Raw genomic sequence first — 22,076 nt, forward strand, 5'->3', positions numbered from 1 at the left:
CTGAAGCAAAGGGAAACTGGAAGGTGACACTGCTTTTGAAAATTGAGCCTTAAGAAAGGGTTTCATTTAGTCATCCATCCTTGAAAATGGATGGTGAAATATGTAAGGGCTGAGAGGGAAAAAACAGAGATATGGGAGAATGATACCAGATGAAAGTACAAGCTAATTTAAGTCCTTGGTTAATGTCACTGTTCGAAATTACTCCTGACTGGTTTGATCGCCCAAAAACTGGCAGCTCAAAACAAAATCCTTACCATAAAGTGTTCTTGCTGTAGTCTGGGCTTCAGCAGGTTTGTTATGGGGCTGCTGTTGCCATCTAGAAAAGTGGTCCCTCCAAGGGAGAGTTGGGATGCTCTGTAGACAGCTTTCTAGTGCTCTGCGTTGTCCCCAGGGTACCTGGAGAGGGCACCTGCAGTGGAGAAGAGCAGAGAGCCATGCCATCAATAATGGCACGTTCTCTGAGGCTGTGGTGGGTGTGAGCCTCTGGCTGTGCCTGGGCTCTGGGATACTGTGCTGCTCCTGTGCCCAGGGAGCTCAGAGCCTGTCTTCTTGTTGCAGGTGAGAAGAGTGAGAGGGACGGCACAGGGCTCAGTTCTGGGGCTCAGTTGGTACCCCCAGGAGCACAGCTGAGCAAGAGAAAACACTGACAACCTCCTTGTCTCCTCTTGAAATCCCAGAAGAAGTGGGTTCTTGTTTCCCAAGCTGTGGTGTGCATGCAGATTTTTCATGTGAATTTTCTGTTTTCAGGTAAGCTCATTTCTTCTTCTTTTTTTTTCAATACAATACAGTTTTCTAAATGCAAAATTATATTCTGGTTTTCTAGACAAATTTGTTGCTATTTATCAAGACTTTCAGATATTGCTGGAGCATTAATAAGTGTTTATTACTACTAATGGAGATAAAATTCTAGGAGTCAGTCTTGCAAGAGGCATTAAAAATTAGCAAAGGAAAAAAAAATAAAAAGCAAGAATAGCTTGGCAGAGGTTCTGTATTCATAAACCTATTTATAGATGGTGTGCTGGGTAGAGGAGCAGGTTTGTGCCTCTGCCAGCAACATGCTGCAGCCTACTGCTGTGCTAGTGCTTGCCCTAATTTTGCACTTCCATTCTGAGTCTCCCAGGGGATGCTGAGCAGCTGTGTGGCTGACCTGAATCTCCAAGGTGTGTGGGTTTGACTGTGAGGATGTTTGAGGATGAGCAGAGGGATTTGATCAGCCTCTTTTCCAGGACCTGTTCACGTTGATTAGTGTGTGTTGGCTTGGCTTCTCAGAAACCAGCATGGAAATCTTTCTTCTTTATTCTCAAGTGGCCAAAGAGATCTTTGAAGCATGATGGATAGAAGGGTTGCACAAACATGGTTCTTGGTCTGTTCTTCAGCTGCAAAGTGGTTTAAATCCATTTTGGCAGCTTTCTTAGTGCTCGAGATGCTCCTGGAGGTGCTGCCACTGAGAGCTCTGGTTCCAGCCTGCCACAAGGCTGGAGAGGAATGAGAGACTCCAGGATCCTGTGTGCCACCTTCCTCAGTACCAGTAATCATTGTCCCTAGACTGAACTTTTGGGAAGATAACACTTATCCTTTCCAGCAAAGAGAAACACGTGTCTCCTGCCCGGCACCAAAGAAAAAGGAAGCAGTGGGAGGGGGGAAAAAAAAAATTTGGAGGAGCCAAGTTAAGGAAACAAGGTATTCTAGTGTTTGACCCTAATATCTGGCCTGATGCCAGTTTTGGAAGGTTTGTTGAGGTTTTTTAGTAGTTTTTTGTTTGTTTGGGGGATGGAGGCGCAGGGGTTGTTGTTTATTATTTGGATGCTGCTTGCCTTCTTTTTTCTCTTAAAAACAAATGAGGAGAAGGACAGAATCGAAACATAGGTTTCCGTGCACGCGTACTGCAGGATGGATAAAAGTGAAAACAGCTGTTCTAAACAAAATGTACATTCTGTCCTTTGCAGATCATTTATGTACCTAAAACCGTGGTTTTGGAGATTGTAGGAAAAAGCTTGGAATCACACAGAAATAGCCACTATTTAAGCTTATTTATAATGCACATCAGGCCAGATGAGTATCACTGAGGAACAAAGGTGGGTCCTGTGGGGGTTGTGAAAGTAAGACGTGGACTCACTGAAAGCAAGTAATTGCAGAGTAATTTTCCTGTGGAATTTTAAACCAATTATGTGAATAACAGAGCATATGTTCTGAAAGTAGTCAGAAGTGGGTTTTTTTTGTGGGCATAGCCAGCAAGGTTTCAGAGAGCCTCTGCCTGGCCAGGGTTAGTGCTCCTACAGCTCAGAGAACATGAGTGTTTGTGTGTTTGGCTGCACATCATTGCCTTGCTCAAAGTCAGCCTTTCTCAATCTGTGTCTCCCATCCCATAGCAAATCTTCCAAAAAGTGTACAAGGGTGTGTCTGATAATACCTAGTGCCTCAGCTTGTTTCCATCTGACTGGAAAGTCTGGTGTTCAAAAGGGGCTTATGGATCTTATGTTTTGCAATTATTAAATGTTTTGATAAGCGGCATCAAACTACATCCAGTTTTACTGAAATTACTGCAAGTTTCACATAACAGGACTGATTAAAGGTGCTGTTTCAAGAAGCCTTCACTAGTCTAGTTGTATCTTGAGCTGTGTTCTTTTGAAAGGGAGATTTGCATCCTTTTGCTTTTTAATAAAACGAGACAAGTACTAAAAATCCACTATCAGCAGTTTGGTGTGAACACCAAGGCATGTGGCTTATTGCTCTCCAGTACAGGGAGGATATTAAATGTGGATATTAATTTTCTTCTTTCCTCAATCACAAAAAAATTAGAATGTTCACATGAAAAGGAGGAAAACAGTTTCTGGAATTCTTCAGCATTGCCTTTTGTCGTATGCAATTGGGGATTTTGATGCCTAGTGGATATGAAGTGTTTCCTAATTAATGTTAAATGTATGTAAGTAAGTATAAAACATTGGGTGTTTTTTTGGGTTTTTTTTTCCCTTTACAACCATTAAAGCACCTGCATGGTAGAGCACTTGACAAGGGAAACAAAACCTGTGAGATCTCTGCTAAAAAACTTTCTTTTGTGTTTCTAGGAGGTTTCAACGAACCTCCTTAACCTTTGAAGTTTTCTCTTTAAAATGAGTGAGCAGTGTGAGCATTTCTGCAAATTCATTTCACTGTGAAGATTTTTGTCTCTGAAGTTGTTCAAGTAAGCATAGCTGCAAATCTGATTCACTTGAGCTGCAAATCTGATTCACTTGTGTGGCACTGAACTTCACATGTAAATCATGCTCCTAGTAAGTCAGTATTGTGCTAGGAGGTGCTAATGGCTGCCATCAATCAGGCCTGGAAAAAGTTGTTCTTCTCTTCTCCCCCAGACTAAATGAGACAGCAATTAAATGCCCTTTTGTTGCCTGATAGCTGAGACAATGGAAATCAATGTCCAAAGCACAAAGCAGAATGGCAAGTCTTAAGTATAAGCTAAGCCATGTGTCCCAAGGGATTGGCATGTTGATTTGCTTACAGCTGAGAGGGTGTATGAAAGGAATAACTGGGGAGTGTAGGCAGCAGGAGGAGCAGTAATGCTCCTTGGATTGAAGCCAGAAGGGAATATTTCCTGGGAGATTCTCAGTGGGGCTGTGCTGCCATGATTTTTGCCTCCATGCGACCCAAGCTCAGCTCACAGTACAAATTTAATCTGTACTAGGCTCTGGTATAAGATCCTAATCAGAAAAGGTGATACCATGTTGAGTTGTGGGATGTTTTTATGCTGGGCAGTATCTGATCTGGTGAAAAGTCAACTTTACCTTTCAGCTTTTTGGAAAGTGCTTCAGCTGGAAAGATGAGCTTACACCCAACCAGTGCTGTTATGGCACTGGTTTAGATCCCTGGAATGGGATTTGCTGCATCCTGAGAACAATATTCCCACCCTCTAAATGCCACCACATTGTTCCCAAGCGCTTGATAGGTGCAAAACTTCCTCTTGCATCTCTCTAGACTAAAATTGCACTGTAAAGAATTCCAGTTTACTCATCCATTTCTTGTAGATGCAAACAATGCCTCTTAAACCACGACATACTCCTTAACTAATTTTGTCCAGGGTACATGAAATCACTTAGGTGGCTGAATGCGTTTTCCCTGTCCTCTTCCCTCCAGACCTGCTCCAAAGCTCATTATGTCAATGGGACACTTCCTTTTGACTCCAGCTCACAATTCTGCCTTGCTGAAAGGGCCTGGAGTTACACAGCACTGCTTTGTCTCTAATCTGTGTGGGGTTTTTGTTTTTGTTGGGGGTGGTTTTATTCTGCTTTTGTGCAAAATTGTAAATGCATGGAGAACAACAAGCCATTGCATTTACTAATGGCAAAGCACACTGCTGTCATGCAGCTCATATGCTGTTGGCAGAGGCTGTAGCTATATGATGCTTTGCAGCAGCTGGGCTCCACTGAGAGAAAGCCTTTTGCAAGTTTAAGGCTTGGAAGGAACTACACTAAAAAACTATAATTTTTTGTGCCTGAAAAGTGTTGCACACGGATGACCGGAGTCATCAGAAAAAATGCTAGAATTTGACTTAAAAAAAATTATCTGCTTGGAGAGCTCTGTATTGAATTTTTTTCTGTGGAGTGCTGCATCTGTTAGATGACTTTTGAGGCCCTGAATGAAAGATAACAAAACTACCTGTATTTAGACATCCACAGGAATCAACAGGCATTAGCAATGGACTCACACACAACCTGTCAGTTGGTATTCCTTGTCCACATTGCTCACTGATAAGATGCTGTCTTTCCCTTTTGTCCCCATCAGGGAGACACTTTTCAAACTCGTGTTCTGCTGCACTCACAGTTACTCTTTGGCAGTATTGACAGCTGCTGTGAGTGACACATTTCACAATCCCACTGTCTTTATATCAGTTCAGGTGTCCACCTTTGATGTTGACTCTGGTTCTAGCCATGACTTGCATCTCACTTCTGCATTAGGTTCTCTGTTAAAGTAAAACAGAGACCCAAGGTACCAGGATAGACTCTATTTGGGCACAGCAATACACATAATGCCACATTATATACTGCTTTATATTTAATTACTACGTGTGTAATTTTGAATAATCACAATTAGGCTTTTTTAAACATCTGCTTCTACACTGCAAGCCTTCAGCAGTTCAATACAGCAGAGCCATTGAGTTGTGTTTGATGTGTCCATTACCTCCTGCAAATGCTTTGGAACACAATGGAGTAGCATGCAGACTTCAGAGCTGTCATGACAGGTATTAAGAATGTGTCAAATCCCAGTGATGACTGATAACATATCTGTCATTTGTGATGGGATTATTAGGAAGAGGAAAGCCACTCGGAGAAAGATACTCTAGAAAAGAAAGAGGGGGAGGGGGAGAGGAAGACAAAAAGAGAGGATTTACTGTTCTTCAGAGCTGCCTGGTTTAATTAAACCTTGTCTAGCCCATAAACAAATCTATTAACTTTCTGTATGGTTTGGCAGCTTATGCACTTAATGCTGCTGCAGTAATCCCATGGAATTTACGTTTCTCTTTGGTGGGTACTTGCACTCTAAGAACTGTGGCTGTGAAGAAAATTCTTGACCCACCTGTCCATGGGACCAGCTGTTGCAAGAATACTGTAATTTGTGTCTTCTAATCAAAAGTTTAACAGAGTATCATGGAAGAAAGAATTCAGTGGGCACATAAAATAATTCCTGCATGGAAAATTAATGTGGAACTGAGAAAAGAGAAGAGTCTGCCAGTGCCATTTGATTTGTGTCTTTGGTTAGCAAAAGAAGGATTGCCATTTTATTTTTTTAAGTCTGAATGTGTGTCTTCTAGGAGTATAAAGAGAAGGCTGAGCTTCATCTTTCTTGTAAAATTGGGCTCTGCTGAATGAGTCCAGTGTGCTTCCTACAGAGACATTTTCAGGTGTTTCAGGCTGAGCCATAAACACATCCAAGATCTAAAAGCAGTTAAATATTAAGACAAAGGCACCATCTTGTCCAGCTGCCTTCTGGTATTCCAGCAATGGCAGAACAAAGGTGATCTGACTTTCCTGCTGTTAAGATCTTTTTGGGGCATAAGTATCCCCAGGAGCAGGTAAACAGTGTAGTTATCTGATATGACCATTACACACACAGAGATCAATTTTGAGCAGCATATTAGATGTCAGGAGAGGGGGAGACTTGAAGCTCAGTGGACTGAGACAGCTATTCCTTGCTGTCATATGCTCCCTGAAATCCCTGCATTTCAGCGTGGATTCAGCAGCCTTTGAACAGAGACTCATCACAATGTCCAGATTGTCCCTTTATCCTTTCTGCTGGTTTATCTTATGGCCTGGTATTAAAACAGAGCTGGTCTTACCTCTGCCCCTTCCACAAGCACAGCCAAGGTGCTCCTCACCTCTTTCAGAGTCCCAGCCATCAAGGATAGTGGAGGTCAGTGCAGTGCCCAAGTGGGCACTTGGTGTCACTGGACTGATGCTGGAGGGCAGCTGCTCTGTTGGGTGCTCAGCCAGAAGTCCCTGGTGGCCAGTCACACTGGATGGTTGGAGAGAAAGGGCTGTCCTGAAGGTGAGCAAAGGACACTGTCAGGTTTGGGAAGCAGAAATGGAGAGCAGAGACACCTCTGTGAAGACCGAGCTGCAGCTGTTGCGTCACAAAGTGAACAATATTTGATTGATGTTTGAGTGATCATTGATATGTCAGAGGCATGCAGTGACCTAGCCAAAAGCTAAATGCTCTCAGGTGGTTTTGGACCCCATTCCTCACAGTCACCATGAGCAAATCGACCCTGCCCATGTCTGCCTGATGTCACACAGCACAGGCAGACAAACCAGGCAGGCTGAGCCCACCCTGCTCCACGTGAGCCACTGCTCTCCTCCAGTGGTGTGAGCTCTCCTCTCGGGTTAGGTCACTCCACACAGTGCTGTGGGGCTGGGCAGCCAGCCTCCTGTCCCTGCTGAGTGTGACAGTGGCTGTATGGGCACTGGGGAGGGCAGCCAGCCTCCTGTCCCTGCTGTACCTGTGACAGTGGCTGTATGGGCACTGGGGAGGGCAGCCAGCCTCCTGTCCCTGCTGTGTGTGACAGTGGCTGCTGGGGCTGTGAGCTGCAGGGTGAGCAGGGATGTCCCTGTGTGTGCTGACAGGGATGTCCTGTGTGTGGTGACAGGGATGTCCCTGTGTGTGGTGACAGGGATGTCCTGTGTGTGGTGACAGGGATGTCACTGTGTGTGGTGACAGGGATGCCCTGTGTGACAGGGATGTCCCTGTGTGTGGTGACAGAGGGATGTCCCTGTGTGTGGTGACAGGGATGTCCTGTGTGTGATGACAGGGATGTCCTGTGTGTGGTGACAGGGATGTCGCTGTGTGTGGTGACAGGGATGTCCCTGTGTGTGGTGACAGGGATGTCCTGTGTGTGGTGGCAGGGATGTCCCTGTGTGTGCTGGCAGGGATGTCCTGTGTGTGCTGGCAGGATGCTGTGTGTGGTGGCAGGGATGTCCCTGTGTGTGGTGACAGGGATGTCCCTGTGTGTGCTGGCAGGGATGTCCTTTGTGTGGTGACAGGGATGTCCTGTGTGTGGTGACAGGGATGTCCCTGTGTGTGCTGGCAGGGATGTCCTTTGTGTGGTGACAGGGATGTCCTGTGTGTGGTGACAGGGATGTCCCTGTGTGTGCTGCCAGGGATGTCCTGTGTGTGGTGACAGGGATGTCCCTGTGCGTGCTGGCAGGATGCTGTGTGTGCTGACAGGGATGTCCCTGCTGTGTGCTGGCAGGGATGTCCCTGTGTGTGGTGACAGGGATGTCCTGTGTGTGGTGACAGGGATGTCCCTGTGTGTGCTGACAGGGATGTCCCTGCTGTGTGCTGGCAGGGATGTCCCTGTGTGTGGTGACAGGGACGTCCCTGTGTGTGCTGGCAGGAATGTCCTGTGTGTGGTGACAGGGATGTCGCTGTGTGTGGTGACAGGGATGTCCTGTGTGTGGTGACAGGGATGTCCTGTGTGTGCTGGCAGGATGCTGTGTGTGGTGGCAGGGATGTCCCTGTGTGTGGTGACAGGGATGTCTTGTGTGTGCTGGCAGGGATGTCCTGTGTGTGGTGACAGGGATGTCCCTGTGTGTGCTGGCAGGGATGTCCTGTGTGTGCTGGTAGGGATGTCCCTGTGTGTGGTGACAGGGATGTCCCTGTGTGTGGTGACAGGGATGTCCCTGTGTGTGCTGGCAGGATGCTGTGTGTGCACCGTGGGGGAAGAGCAGGCACTGGGGCCACTGCAGCACACCCATGGGCTCACACCCTTGCTTACCCCATAGAAACTCCCTCACCTGTCCAGGCCCTCAGGAAAGACCTTTTATTTTTCCCATCTCTAAATGCGTGTTCACCCCACCCACGAGAGGCTGGCTGAGCAAAGATCGAAGTGCAACCTGAAGCAAGGACACCAGCTTTTAAATGTGATGTATTGCAGCTTAATTAATTTCCCAAGGCAGAAAGTAGTTCTCTCAAGGTCCTCATGGCAAGCATCCCAAAATGGTGGTTGGGGAACCCAAAGCTGGTTTAGCTTAAGGGATGTTAAAGGAGCCTGATTTTTTTTTGTTTTTTATTTTCTCCAGAAGCTGAACTCAGCATTTCTTCACAGTACCTTGAACTGTACACCCAGAAACCATTAATCATACTATAAAATCTTGGCTTCAACTTCCCCCTTCAGTATGTAGGTGATTACCACACCGTTTGTTAACTGGCTGACAGTACCTCTGCTCATAGTGCTTAAATTTGGGGTTGAAAGAGGAGGGACTGTGGGGAATGGTGCTGCAGTGGAGAACCTTCCTCCTTCCTCTACCAAAATCTCCAGTTTGATTTTGGCCCCAAGTAGATACCAGACAGATGGTGATATCTATTGGGGATGGGCAGTCCATGGTGCCTAACTCCTTTTTCCACACTGGTGCAAATAGAGACTGCTGGCAACATTCACTCTCTTACTTTTTCTTTTCTTTTTTCTTTTCTTTTCTTTTCTTTTCTTTTCTTTTCTTTTCTTTTCTTTTCTTTTCTTTTCTCTTTTCTTTTCTTTTCTTTTCTTTTCTTTTCTCTTCTCTTCTCTTCTCTTCTCTTCTCTTCTCTTCTCTTCTCTTCTCTTCTCTTCTCTTCTCTTCTCTTCTCTTCTCTTCTCTTCTCTCTTTTATTTCTTTTTTATTTTTTTTACCCCACAGTGCTCTCATTGTCTTTTATATACTCCCATATTTAATAAATTTACACTCTGAATGGATTTTCTGTCCCGAGAAAGGACTACAGTATAGTGCAGATGAGCTTGGAATACTCCCTGAAGAAAGCTATTCCTTCCCTGTAGTCCCCATCTTTTCCCCAATTCACTAAATTTGTTCAGTTTAAGAGAAGATCTAGAAAAACTTATCTGGGAGCTATTGAAGAGGTTGAGTTGAGACTCAGATTTTTTGGTTTTTTTCCATTTTGCTGTACATGAAGTATCCTGAGATAAAAAGCAGTTGAGGGAGTCACTGCTAAAGATCATTGAACTTTCAATAAAATTCCTTTGAGTGTCCAAGATCAACAGTGCCCTGCATGGACTCAGTGTGCTCAGTTTTACATTTGCTCACATTTGGCTGCAGTTCAGTTCTGGATTAATTTTTTTTTATTTAGTGGCTGGATTAGAACCATGCTTTAAAAACCAAACCAAACCATGACTACTGTCCCAATTTAAATACAAAAGAATATGTTTAACCTGAAAAGAAAAAAATAACTTCATGGAGAAAGACCTTTGTAACTCTTAACTCTTGAGTTCATTGAACATTTGAATGAAAACTGATTTCCATGTTTGTTTGGACAAAGTAAAACTTTTCAAAGAGTTGAAGATATCAGCAGTGTTTGGTGGTTGCTCTTTGGGGGAGGGGATCTGGAAAGCAAAATATTGCAAAATTACTTTTTGCTGATAATAAACAAGCCTAATAGGAGACCTCTGTTTTGAAAATATGTAGCTGCTGACATGAGGATGTTGGAATATTTTTAGTGCTGATAAAGAAAAGAAACATCCACTGGAGTTTTGCTAATCTTGAGCAAAAGCACATTTAAAGCTCTGGTTGCTCTGCATTGTAGCATTACAGTGGATATCAGAAAGATTTCTTTCACCTGAGAGTTTCCTCTATTGTTTCCACATCTAAGAGTTTTATACTGTATTTGGAGGTGAGGGAATGAGAGAGAGAAAAAGAGGTTTGGTTATAAAGAAAACAGAGTACTACACAAGGGTCTTTGGTACGACTTTCAAGGTGGTGTTTGCAAATGGAAATGTTGCAGCTAAGCTTAGGTAAAGCTAAAAAGATTGTACTCATTTTAATTGGTCGGTGCACATGCCGTGCTGCCAGTCCCATCTCAGCCCATCTGTAGTTTCCAGTCAGCTGGGACCTCCCTGGTCAGCTGGTAAATGATGGGAAGTCACTCTGTGAGCAGTTCTGCCACTTCCCTCCCTGGATCCCTTGGGTGGATCCCTTGGGTGGATCCCTTGGGTGGATCCCATCCAGCCCCATAGATCTGTGTGTGTAAGTGGTGTAACAGGGCACTGCCCATTTCCCCCTGGGTTACAGAGGCTTCATTGCACTCCCCATCCCTGTCTCTGAGCTCAGGGGATTGGGTACCCACAGAAAATCTGCTCTTCCTGTTAAAGACTGAGGCAAAGATGGCATTAAGTACCTCAGCCTTTTCCTTATCCTTTGTTTTCCCCCACATCCAATAAAGGGTGGAGATTCTCCTTAGCCCTTCTTTTGTTGCTCATGTATTTACGGAAACATTTTTTATTGTTGTGGAACACTCATAGAAAAGATTTTTAATGTGCTACCTGACAGCATGATCTCTGTAATACACAAATTTCTTTTCCTCTGACTTCTTACACCCCAATTGTATCGAGAAAACATGAATTAAATGGGAACAATGTGACTTGAAGTTGCTTTTATCATGGTTGCTGTTGTTCAGGTTCCCAAAAACAAAAGAAAAAGCTTGTTTAAAGATGCTCTCCAAGCACTCTGTGTAAGGGTGGCTCTTTGCTCATAACTGCCAAAAAGTAGCAGCAAACTGTAGAGAAAAAAAACTCTTTTTAATTTTAGAGTCTTGAGTCTTGATGCAAAATGGTTTATATTATTTCACTTCCTAGTTTAGTTTAGTTTAGTTTTAGCCTGGGTCATGGCTCACCAATATGTTAAGCACTTCTATAAATGGTCTATGTGTGCCTTGGTAACACCTTGAGAAAATAGTAATTTGAGGGGTTTTTTTAAGCAGTAGGCAGCATCCAGCTTCTCAGATCAATCAGTACACCCCTTGGAAATCTTGTAATTTAAGTTCCTCATGGACTAATTGGCTTGAGGTGGGATTCTCAGACTCTGATCAAAGTCCTCTCCATCCTGTACCTTATGCCAAAGTTTCTATTTTGCATTAATGCACGTAGCCAGGGGCTGGTGAGGAGAATGGAGTGAGAATTTCACACATCACTAAGAGCAGCACAAACGCTGTAGCAAGCTTTAAAATGGAAGGAGAATATTGAGAAGAGTGACAGAGGAGTTGGTTACAGCTGGACAGGAGAGCAAATAAAAGCAATCTGCCTTTCTGCATGACATATATTCGATTAGTCTGACACATCAGAGAACAATTCATAACAGAAAGGCAGGAACAATAAGAAAGGGAGGAAGATAAAAATTTAGCAGAGCACTTCAGAACAGGGACATTTCTACTGTGCAGAGCTTGACCTAGTGTAACTTTCTGGAAACTGTATAGGCTAGCACAAAACTATTTTTTGAGTTTAGAACAGAACAGAGAATTGATTATGTCATGGCATGTAGCATGCCATAACAGAAGCAGGGCTTCTGAGGAGACAGAATTGGTTTTGTTAAGCCAAATTGCATCATTAGGGAAGTAAGAAGCAGTAGGGCTCCAAGCCTTTTTAGAGGGACTTGACTTTCTGGACTCAGCATTCAAAATCTTCTCCTTGATCTACAACTTTTCCGTCAGCCTCATGATCTTTAGGTGATGGCCTAATGCTTCAAAAGTATTTTGTGGCTTAAAACTTATTTTTTTTTTTTACCCTTACAGTTATCTGTGAGGTCTGCTATAGAGTCAGCCATCTGTATAGTTACTTATATTACTGGGTGTTTCATATCTGGCACACAAAAAAATCTGTTTATTCTTTTCCTCCTGGTGTGAAAGCCATTTTCAGTCAATAAGCTGTCAAGTTACCCTTTTGTCATCACTGCCTAGTTGTGTTCTTTCACATCAAGTCTCCTGAATCTTGCCAGTCTAATGTGTTAAATTCTTTGACAAGAATGTTCCAGTTTGGGAGCTGAGAGCTTTGCTTGTTTTTCTTCATGAATGGAATGAAATGCTTTCTTGGTGAAAATACAAGAACAGTAGAAAGTGAAGAATCCAGGCTTTCTTCATAATCAGCAGAGGAAAAAATGAACACTCTGCAGCCCTTGAGCTCTTCACCTTGAAGAAAAGTAACTGTATTCTCCAACACTTGGTTTTCTCAGCTGATAAGGAGAGGTTGGTTGGGTCCCTGTGAGAGCTATTTGCATGCTGTTGCCATGGAATGTTGGAAAAGATGTGGTCCAGCGTTTTAGTTTCAGCAATGAAACAGCTAAGCAAGGACCTGTGTCTCTTCTCCCACGTTTCTATTTACGAATAAACAGAGAGGTACCAAAAACTATTCAGCTTGTGCCTCCAGTTCACATGGCAAAGTTGATCTGTGAGCTCCTTTCCCCCTACCCTCTTGGGTTTTTTTCCTTCTTGGAGGCAAGCTTGGCTACAAAAAGATTGCTTTAAAGTTTGAATATTCAAGCTGAAGCTGATTTTAGTGAAGTACTTCAAAAATAAGCTGCTCATATGCCTTTCCTTAGAGCTCTGGCACAGGAGTGCCAGGAAAGCTTTACCAATACATGTAGTAAACAGATTATTCTTCTCTCACATTAGCCTTTTCCCTGCTATGCCTGGGGAACTCAGTCCAGATTGATGTTTTGAGACTATCTTATAATTCATGTAATTTTTATGCTCACCATAAAGCAGAAAATGAGATGCACTATTTAAGGTCAAAATCATTTTGATTTCTGCCTTCCACTGATAAATACAATGTATTTAGGGCTGTTGATGGCCTTCTAAAAAGTTGGTTATCCTCAAGACTTCAATGTGCTTCTCTGTGGTGGGCCAGGGTGGCCAGTGTTGGGGGACAGGGGTAAAATACCACTCCAGCTACTCCTTGAAGAAAAAGCTTGTCCAAAGCCCCATTTATAGCTGAATTTCAATCCTCTAACCAGGCTTTTGATTTAATTCCTGCCATTGTCGTCTGGGCTCAGTCTCTGTTGTGTTGATTTAATGGTCTTGTTGACAGTGTCAGTCGCTTGTGCACTGTATTTTCTTTTCAAAATGTATTTCTTTGATTAGCTCGTGAGTTTTCACAAGGTAAATTGCTGTGCTTGGGTCTATATGGTTTATGATTTATTTTTATTCATTTTCTTTCCTAACTAGATATTCTTAGCCTTTTCACTTGTGTTTCATGTGGAAGCTTTCCACATTTGAGTTTTATTTTAATTCATGATACATCAACTAGTGATTAATATATATAAAAATACACATATATATATATAAATAAAATACACATTTATATATTAATAAAAAGCTAATATCTTTCTTCATTTAGTACCAAAAAGCACTTTTCTAAAGAGATGGGCCTCAAACACATTATTTAAAGGTCTGTGACTCATGATTGCAGGCATATTTTTTTGATACAGGGTAATAGGAGAAGTAAGCTTTGATCCGTGGCTTTTCACTTCTGAAAGGAAACAGTTTCCTGGACCATTTGGATACCTTCTTTCTCTCCGGCTCTTGCTGGATGCTGGATAAAGTGAAGCATTTTGTCATCTCTGCCCAAATGCATCCTCCAGTGCAGCAGCTTGGGATGGAGCAGCATCCTGGGCTCTGGCAGGTTTGCTGGGAGGTACCTGTACAGTTTTCTCTTTGAGAGTCTCATTTGGCACCTGCCTAAATGGAGCGAGTGGAAAAGTCCTTCCAAAAAAAAAAAACAACCTCTCACTGATTCGTTGCAAAATTGTATTTTGCACTTCAGCAGAGCAAAAAAAAAAAAAGAAAGGGATGTGTGTGCCTGTATTTTAGAGCAATCTGACTTGCTCATGCTTTTTTTTATCAGATGGTGCAGCTTTTCCTATGCTGGTGCTCCAAGCCTTGTCTCCCTGGAGGCACAGGGCAGTGGTTCTGAACCTGCTCAGTGCTTCCTTCTCTTAAAATGCTGCTGTCCTTTGATCTTCTTTCCCCAGGCTTGGCAAAGAGCCCTGCCATCAGGATCGGGGTGAGGTGTCCTGCAAAGCCATAAACCTGGCTAATTTGTTGGAAGGGAGGTTTCTGAGCAATTGTTTCACCTTTCCTGCCATGTCTTTTTTAAGTGTGTTTGGGCAGGTAACAAAACAGAACAAGATGCAATGGTTGGAGGTTTTTTGTTTGTTTAAAAAATAAAAAGAGAGAGACAAATGTTTCTTTAGTTCAACCTACAGCACTGTAATTGTTTTGGTTTTTTTTTCTCTCTCAAAATGTATCTACATTTATATGGTAGGAAGATACCACTTTATTTTAATGCCCTGCCCTGCCCTACCTCAAAATCCAAATCTGTTTTTGTCGTTCTACCAAGTTACCTTTTGCCCATAGTTTCCAAACACCACCCAGGCATTTAAACCAGAAATAATCACAGTATAGGAACAACAAAGTCTCTTGCTTCATTCATTTGCATGTGTGTGTCTTATCTGTGAGAAGGTATCTCCAAATGCAGCACGTTGTAGTTGCTTGTCTGGGTGGTTCTATTTTAATCCTCTCCTGCAAGAGGGAAGTTCCATGATCGTGGCCAACCATAAAGTTCTCCCCTCTTCTTTATGCATGGACTTCTTCCAGTTGAAACCACTCATACGTGATGCCTGACTCCCTTTGAAGATGATGGAAAAGATTTTTGCTCGTGTAAATACTCGTTCTGTGGCCTAAGCATGCACTGTTCTGGCTCTCAGATCAGTTTGCCACTGCTGGAATTCCTGCTGTTTTTTGAAACTTGGCTTTGGCTGTGTTTTTGTTGTAAATAAATGACTGGGCTCAGTATTTCAAATATGTGTCCACAGGACCCTGACACCACACGAGAGAGTGTCTTCTGATATTAGTATCTGCATTCCAGTAGGACTAGTGCTTCCAAAGTTTTTGTTTCTCTTGCATTCCTCAACATGAGATTTACCATTTACTGTCTCCTCTACCCCAAATCCCATGGAAAAATTTCAGCTTGATCTTGGAAGGCAAAAATACCTGCAGATGACTCCAAACTGGCAATTAGGAGGAAAAGATTTATGTAAAAAAACCAAAAAAAACAAACCCCTGACAAATCCCATGCTGGGCACTGAGATTTTACTCTGGTAAAATCCTCTTGACTTTATAGGCCATTGGTTTGAATAAAAATTAGTAAAAACTATGATGGGGGACAGTATAGAGATGGCTGCCAGCTGATTCCCATGCTGCTCATTCTATACACAGCTATATTTTCACATGTTCTTTGTTTTATCTCCCTAAGACAGTAGTTTGTAATTCAGACAGTCAAGAGGCAGTTTATTTGAGGACCACAGTATTAAAAATACTGCTTCTTTTTTGGCAAACTAGAAACATCCCTCTGTGTTTTTAAGAAAGATGGGCTGGATATTTTCGGTTGCTCACTAATTCAGTTCAGCTGTCCTTGTTTTGTTCGCTTGGATATGGAAAGTGAGAGCAAGAGAGGATATATAGAATTACATAAAAAGCAATTCTTTATAGAGCTGCAGACCACCTTGTTTAGAACTTCTCCATATATCAAAAAATCCATCGTGTCTTTTAATTTGTAATTCAAAATATGTATTCTTGTAGTGGGCTGTCCAGTTCAGTTTTATCAAAGTAATCATCTAATATTCTCTTGTATCTGCAGTGTCTGTTTATCTCGGATGTGTTCATTAATTTACTTACACAGCAAAAGGTAAGGAAGTTTATGAAAGGAAAAAGATCAATGAAAAAAAGAAAGCCAACAAGGCTCACGTAAAATATTGCTGTAGAAACTCCCCTGAGGGATATTGTACCCCAAATCCTGAAACAACTGCACACTACCAGCAGTAAAACCACATTATGATGAACTGATGGATGCATTTCCATGGGCAGGAAAAGTAAATGTGGATGGTGGTAGTGCAGGCTGGGGCTACTTTTCTTCTTCACCCAGAGGCTCAGTTTGCTTCATCCAGCAAGGAGTAGAGGCAGAAAGAGGATACCAACCTTGTGCACAGTTATAAAAAGATGGAATATGGTACAGAAGGAGAAAAGAAAAAATGGAAGTCAGGGAAGCAAATAAAAGGCAGAAGGATAAAAATCTCTTGAGTTAGTGTGAAGCTACTGAAAATCTTTAAGCCTCTAAAGATAAGTGGATGCAATTCCTCCTGTGCTTGTTTTTCCTTCTGGTGGTACTGGGCATTTCACATCGTATATCTTTCTTTGTTACAAGTGAATGAGAGAAGTTATCTGCCTTTTGAGAGAACTCTTGTTTTTTTCCCAGCCCAAGGCATGATTACTCAAGGAAAGGTTCGTAAAACCGCTGTAAATCTTAGGAACCCAACAGATAATCTCAATATATTTAATGTTTTAAGCTGTCCTTTAAGATGATATATTTCTACTGGTCCTTTAACGTTACCAAGATATATACTTTGTTGTATCTGTTAGCAGTCAGCAGCTTAATGGCATTTGGAAACTGCACCAAAAATTTGGGGGTTGCATGCTTTATGGGCACCTTGAGATTCTTGTCAGGTCAGGATGATTTTAATTGACGTAACGAGGTGAACCTACTGTACAAACAAGAGACTGTTTTCAGGTTGAGGCACATTAAATTTGCCAGTAGTAAAACCAAAACTGCAGCATATTTTATTATACAGCCATCCCTGGAAGATGTGAGTTGATAAGGTTGTGCAATACATATTATTCAGAGTGGCACGCTCTGGTCTCCTACATCCTTAAACCTGCTGCTTCCCTCTGAGCATCTGGAGCAGCTGGAAAAGTTGGGACACAAACCTGGGACTTGTCTCTTTGTGGGTTACAGCATGAAGAATTAAGTACAAAGGAATCTGGGCTGAATATGTTCATGATTTTACTGTGTGTTCAGATGGAGAGGGAAGTCAGGAGGATCAAAATGCTTTCTTTAAAATTTGGAGCCTCAGCTGACTTTTGAAGCTACAGAGTAAGTGCTCTTCTGCATGATTAGTTTAGGCTGTGGCAGCACAGTTGTGGATGATAAATACAACTGGCATAACCTGCTGGTTGTGCTTCTGGGGTGTTGATTTTGAATACAGTTCTGTCTGTCAGGGGGAATGTGTGGGTGAAGCTTCCTGTGGGTGGCTGCAACTCCGAACATTTGCTCCACAGCTCCAAAACTGGAGCAGAGCTGAGAGGCAGGAGGACTTCTAGGCATCTGTGGGATCCTGCCTGCTTTTAAAATGCATTTCTCTGGCTGTTAATGCACATAAATCATGTAGCCTTTCAGGGACATCTGGGTTTGTTTTAAACTTGCTAGGTATGATATAATGTTGGTGTAGAGTCAACAATCCCTCCAGAGGGTTGGAGTGGAGCAGACTCTCAAGGCTTGATGTCAGGGAAATGGAACCTACTTCAACATCAAATTAATACATTTTGGAAGGGAATACATATTATTAATATATTTTAAGGAAAGCAATCCATGCAGATAGGAGGCAGCTGGCTGGCCAGAAAGGGGCACAGTGTGGGCAGGGACAACAGGGTCTGTGGGAGCCACTCCCCAGCCCAAGACCAGATCAGGGACAATCCTGACTGTGCTCAGCCCTCCCCACTGCCAGGGAACATGGGGGAGAGACGGGGAAAACTGCAGGATTCCTCCAGTAGAGAAGGAGGAAGGCTTCAAGAATCAGAGTCCTTGACGTTCTAGTGATCCCCATTGAGAATTTGCAAGATGTTGGTGTAAACCTGAAAGTTTACAACAGCAATATTTTATGTGACTGGGAGCAGAGGAGCAGGCTCTGTGGACAACATCCAGTGTCAGAGAGCACCTCCAGCCGGGACAGGACTTTCTGCTTTTCTGGACTGCTTGACTCCTCCTTGCAAACCTCCTCCTGCACCATCTTATTGCTCTGGCTGCTTTCTGCATCCCAGCCCTCCTCCTTCCAAACTATTCTCTCTTTTTTTTTTATTTTCCTCCCTCTGATCGTGGCCAAACTATCCCCCACCCCAGGGCTTGAGTTGTTTGCTGCCCTCGTGTAATGTTTGCTCTTCTTGTTCTTCAGTCCCTCTCTCCCCTGTTGAATAACCACACCTGTAATGGATGTAAACACAGCTTCACGTTGGTTTTTATATGCAGTGATCAGCCTCGTGTTAATAATTCGCCATGGCCCTTGTTAGCTTCAGATTTGTGTCTCTTGAAGTGGGAGGCTGGCTCTGTTGGGTAGGTTTATTTTGAAGCTGGCTATATTTAAACTAGATGAAAGGGCAATAAGTGGTTAAAAACAACTTCTAGTCACTGGGCTCGAAAAGGAATTAAATAGTATATACACAGGAATGATTTGAAAGGAGTAATTTGAAAGGCGTCTCAGGTGATATTAAGATGTATATATCTGCTAACTGCCTGGGCAAATTAGAGAATTAATTGAAAGGGAATGTTAGCTCATTAGCTGAGCAAGCTAATGTCAAAAAAAAAAAAAAAGCTGAAGCTTTCTTTTAAGACTTACAGTGATATTTTCCCCCAGAATGACATACTAATGAAATGATGCTTTGGAAGGCAGCCTTGGAATGGAGACGAGCGTTCTGATAAATTATCAGGTTCCATGTATTTTTAACTGCCTTCTTAGGTTAAACTTTAAGCCATGAAGCGAGCTTCCTCCTGCCACCCTACCCTTCCACATCAGAGATAAAACATCATGCTTTAAAACTCCTCAGAGGAGAAAGGGCACCTTTGAGTATACACTTCCATAGAGGAGAGGTGGATATCTCTGAGCATTTCAGTGCTGAAGCTGTCACACTGTGTGAGAGGGAGGAGAGCCAGGACTTCGTTTAGCATTCATAAGACTGAGCCCTGAGAAGCAAAAAAAGAGCCACCTTCCTGAAAAGAAAACATCCTGAATCAGTGTTAGTGTATTTGTTTCTGTTCTGGGGACTTTGTGAATCATTTGCCATCTCCTCTGAAAACTGCAGAATTCCTCCAGTAGAGAAGGAGGAAGGCTTCAAGAATCAAAGATGTTCCAGTGATCCTCACTGAGAATTTGCAAGATGTTGGTGTAAACCTGAAAGTCAAACGATTGTTCCAATTTTTTTGGATTATTTGGATTATTGTTTATTTGTATTTAAACAGTAATCTGAATTCATGTCCAACTCCTACTGAATGCATACCATGAAGGTTAGCTCTTCTAATAATTACTTGTGCTTTGCTGGGAAATAGAATCCTCTAAAACACTGCGCTGCAATTCAGTGTCCTAAATCTGATTTCAGGTGTCCTACTTCTAAGCTGTAGTTTGTCACCCAAGGATTGATAGAAACCTACTGCAATTGTTAATGTGAAAAATAAGAACAAATTATTTCCAGCAGTACTGGAAAGAGAAATGTGTAGTGGTGGATTTCAAAGCCAGCCTTATGATCACAGATATATAGTTAAAATGGAACATCTTGTTGTTGTTGTTTTGTAAAATGGTATCATAAGTATTTCTGAATGTAGAAAATAGTATTAAATATATTTCAGAATTAACGTACTGTGGTTTGATCATCACAGGTCAACTATAAATGTGCAGCTTACTTGTGCTATAAACCACAGGCCATGTAAGTGTTTTGGAATAAAATATTTATGCATGTAGCGTTCAGCAGTGTTGCTAATTTAGACTAGTCATTGGAAAACGATGTTCTCTTTATTGCATATTATTAAAACATAAGTGCTGCCATTTGACTTTATAAACACTAATAAAAAAATGGTGGGTGTAAATTATTTCTTACTGTTTTTAAAGAAATACACCAAAATACCTGCCAGTCTTTTGTACTGTGTGTAGCCCTGTGTGCAGGTTCATTTTAATTTAAAGGGAGATTACCCTGAAATTAAACTTCTGACTCTGACAGGGGTAACTGGGAAAGAAAGCCATATATTGCTTTTTCACTAGACAACTTGAAAGACAGAGGAAGTGTGTGGGAGAAGTGCAGGGAGGTATTTCCTGGGTTTGGGAATTTGGAAATGTAAAGATATGAGAAAGAGAATGTAAAAAAAAAATAATATTTTGTTCAAGGTTAATAAACTAGTTTTATGATAGTCAGCTGTGTATTTCAACAGTACCTGCATATTGCGTATTTGTTAAATGAAATGCAGATCTTTATTTGAGCATCCCTTGAGAGAGGACACCTTTCCACTTTCCAGAAATATTGTGATTTTATGCAACATCTCAATGCATTACTTATGCCATTTGAGTGTCTTATTAATGCTCTTGGGGAATGGAGAGCTTTGTCCCTAAAACTCACTAACTGCAAGCTCTCAGTGTCAATCTTCTCTTGTTTTTCACAGTTGCTTTGCATCCTACCAGGGAATTTCTGGGGCTAGTTTTTGCCTATGCAAACCCATGATCCTCCTCTCTGCTGCTCTACTAACAATACTGAATGGCTGAGAGAATATTTTCCTGTCAACTCCTTTGCTGATCAGTGGGGGAGATACCATGGTTCTTACAAGAGAGGAGATACAAAAGCTGATGAGTCCTCTCCAAAGAGAATTTAATTTAATGTCTAAAGGTTGCTTGACCTGATATTATTGGCTTGATGGATGACAGTCCCTCCAGAGCACATAGGGATAAACTGCCTTCATTATTTATAGGAATTCATTAAAGTAAGCAGGAAAATCTTGTTGATCTTTCAGGTTCACCTTTGAATGCTACACCTTGAGGATGTAGTATCAAAATATGGTAACATTATAAGTTAGAATATTCTTGCCTAGCCTGAAGAAAGTATGCTTTCTTCATCAAGGTATGATTTTTTTTCTTTTTTAATTTTATGGATGGCAAGGAAAATCTGTAGCTATCACTGGACATATATTAGTCAGGAGTAAATATTCCACTTAAATAATTTTCTACCTACAGTTCTCACTATCTCACAGGCTAAAGAGCTGTAAATTGCTTTATCCAGATTAGAGTGACCCTTGCCAATTCATGGTGCAATCAAAAGCTTATGCTCACAAACTCCATGCATATTATTTGTGGAGCAGTCCGTCTGTGAGAGTGGAGAGGTGGGAGACAAGCAAAAGCATTTTGTCTTCCATCATTCTGCCTGCCTACAACACACCAGGGAAAAATGAGAAATGTTTTGCCTGCAAGAGAAATGAGCCTCACTTTCTTGGAGCAATGTCTAATAGCCAGATTAGTAGATGCCAATTAACTCTTTAGAAGAACATTTTCCAGTAAAATACATGGGGAGGGGGTGGGTGAGTGTCAGAAGAGAGATTGCCAGAAGACTGAAGCAAATTTTGAAGAATGCCAATCCACATGTCTTCTATCCTGGTCCTGAATTTCTTAGCAATATCCCTCATATTTTGTGGAAGCTGGAAGTAAACTGATAGGTAAACAATCCTCTAAATAGATGATTTTGTTCTTTTGGCGTGTAATGTAGATACAGCATAGCAGGTGTGACTAGGAAGGAAAGGGAGTGGGAAGTGTAGGCATTCATTTAATTAATCAAGTTAAGTCTGTCCTTTCTGACTCAAAGTGTCTTTCCATATATTTTTTCATTCCCATGTGGCGTTTTTAAAGTTGATGCTCATATGCATCTCGTCATTTTACTATTCAAGTGCCTCTTGTTCTAAATCTTTTTCACTCTTCTTCTGCCCATTTTCTATCTTTATGCTCTGTCTTTCAAATCACATATCCTGCTAGATAGCATGTTGTTGTAAACCAGCCACATTGTCCTCGTTCCTCTCAGAGAGGGGATATTGAAATGCTCCAGTCAGGGATGCTCTGCTCTCTTTTATTTTCCTATAGCAGGAAATTACAACTCGTGCAGATGCAGGTTGACTCAAGGGCAGGAACATGGAGGCACCAGGT

General features: G+C 42.1%; 1 protein-coding gene across 1 annotated transcript in view; it reads left to right on the forward strand.

The window, feature by feature from the left end:
• The first annotated feature begins 561 nt into the window (after positions 1–561).
• The window catches only part of LOC136361252 (plexin-B2-like), a 171,039-nt gene continuing 149,524 nt past the window's right edge, over positions 562–22,076 (forward strand). Inside the window, 1 exon segment of the mRNA XM_066319029.1 lies at positions 562–747. The gene's annotated coding sequence lies outside the window, so the exon portion shown is untranslated.

Source organism: Sylvia atricapilla, chromosome 5 (genome assembly GCF_009819655.1).
Source record: "Sylvia atricapilla isolate bSylAtr1 chromosome 5, bSylAtr1.pri, whole genome shotgun sequence".
NCBI lineage: Eukaryota > Metazoa > Chordata > Aves > Passeriformes > Sylviidae > Sylvia > Sylvia atricapilla.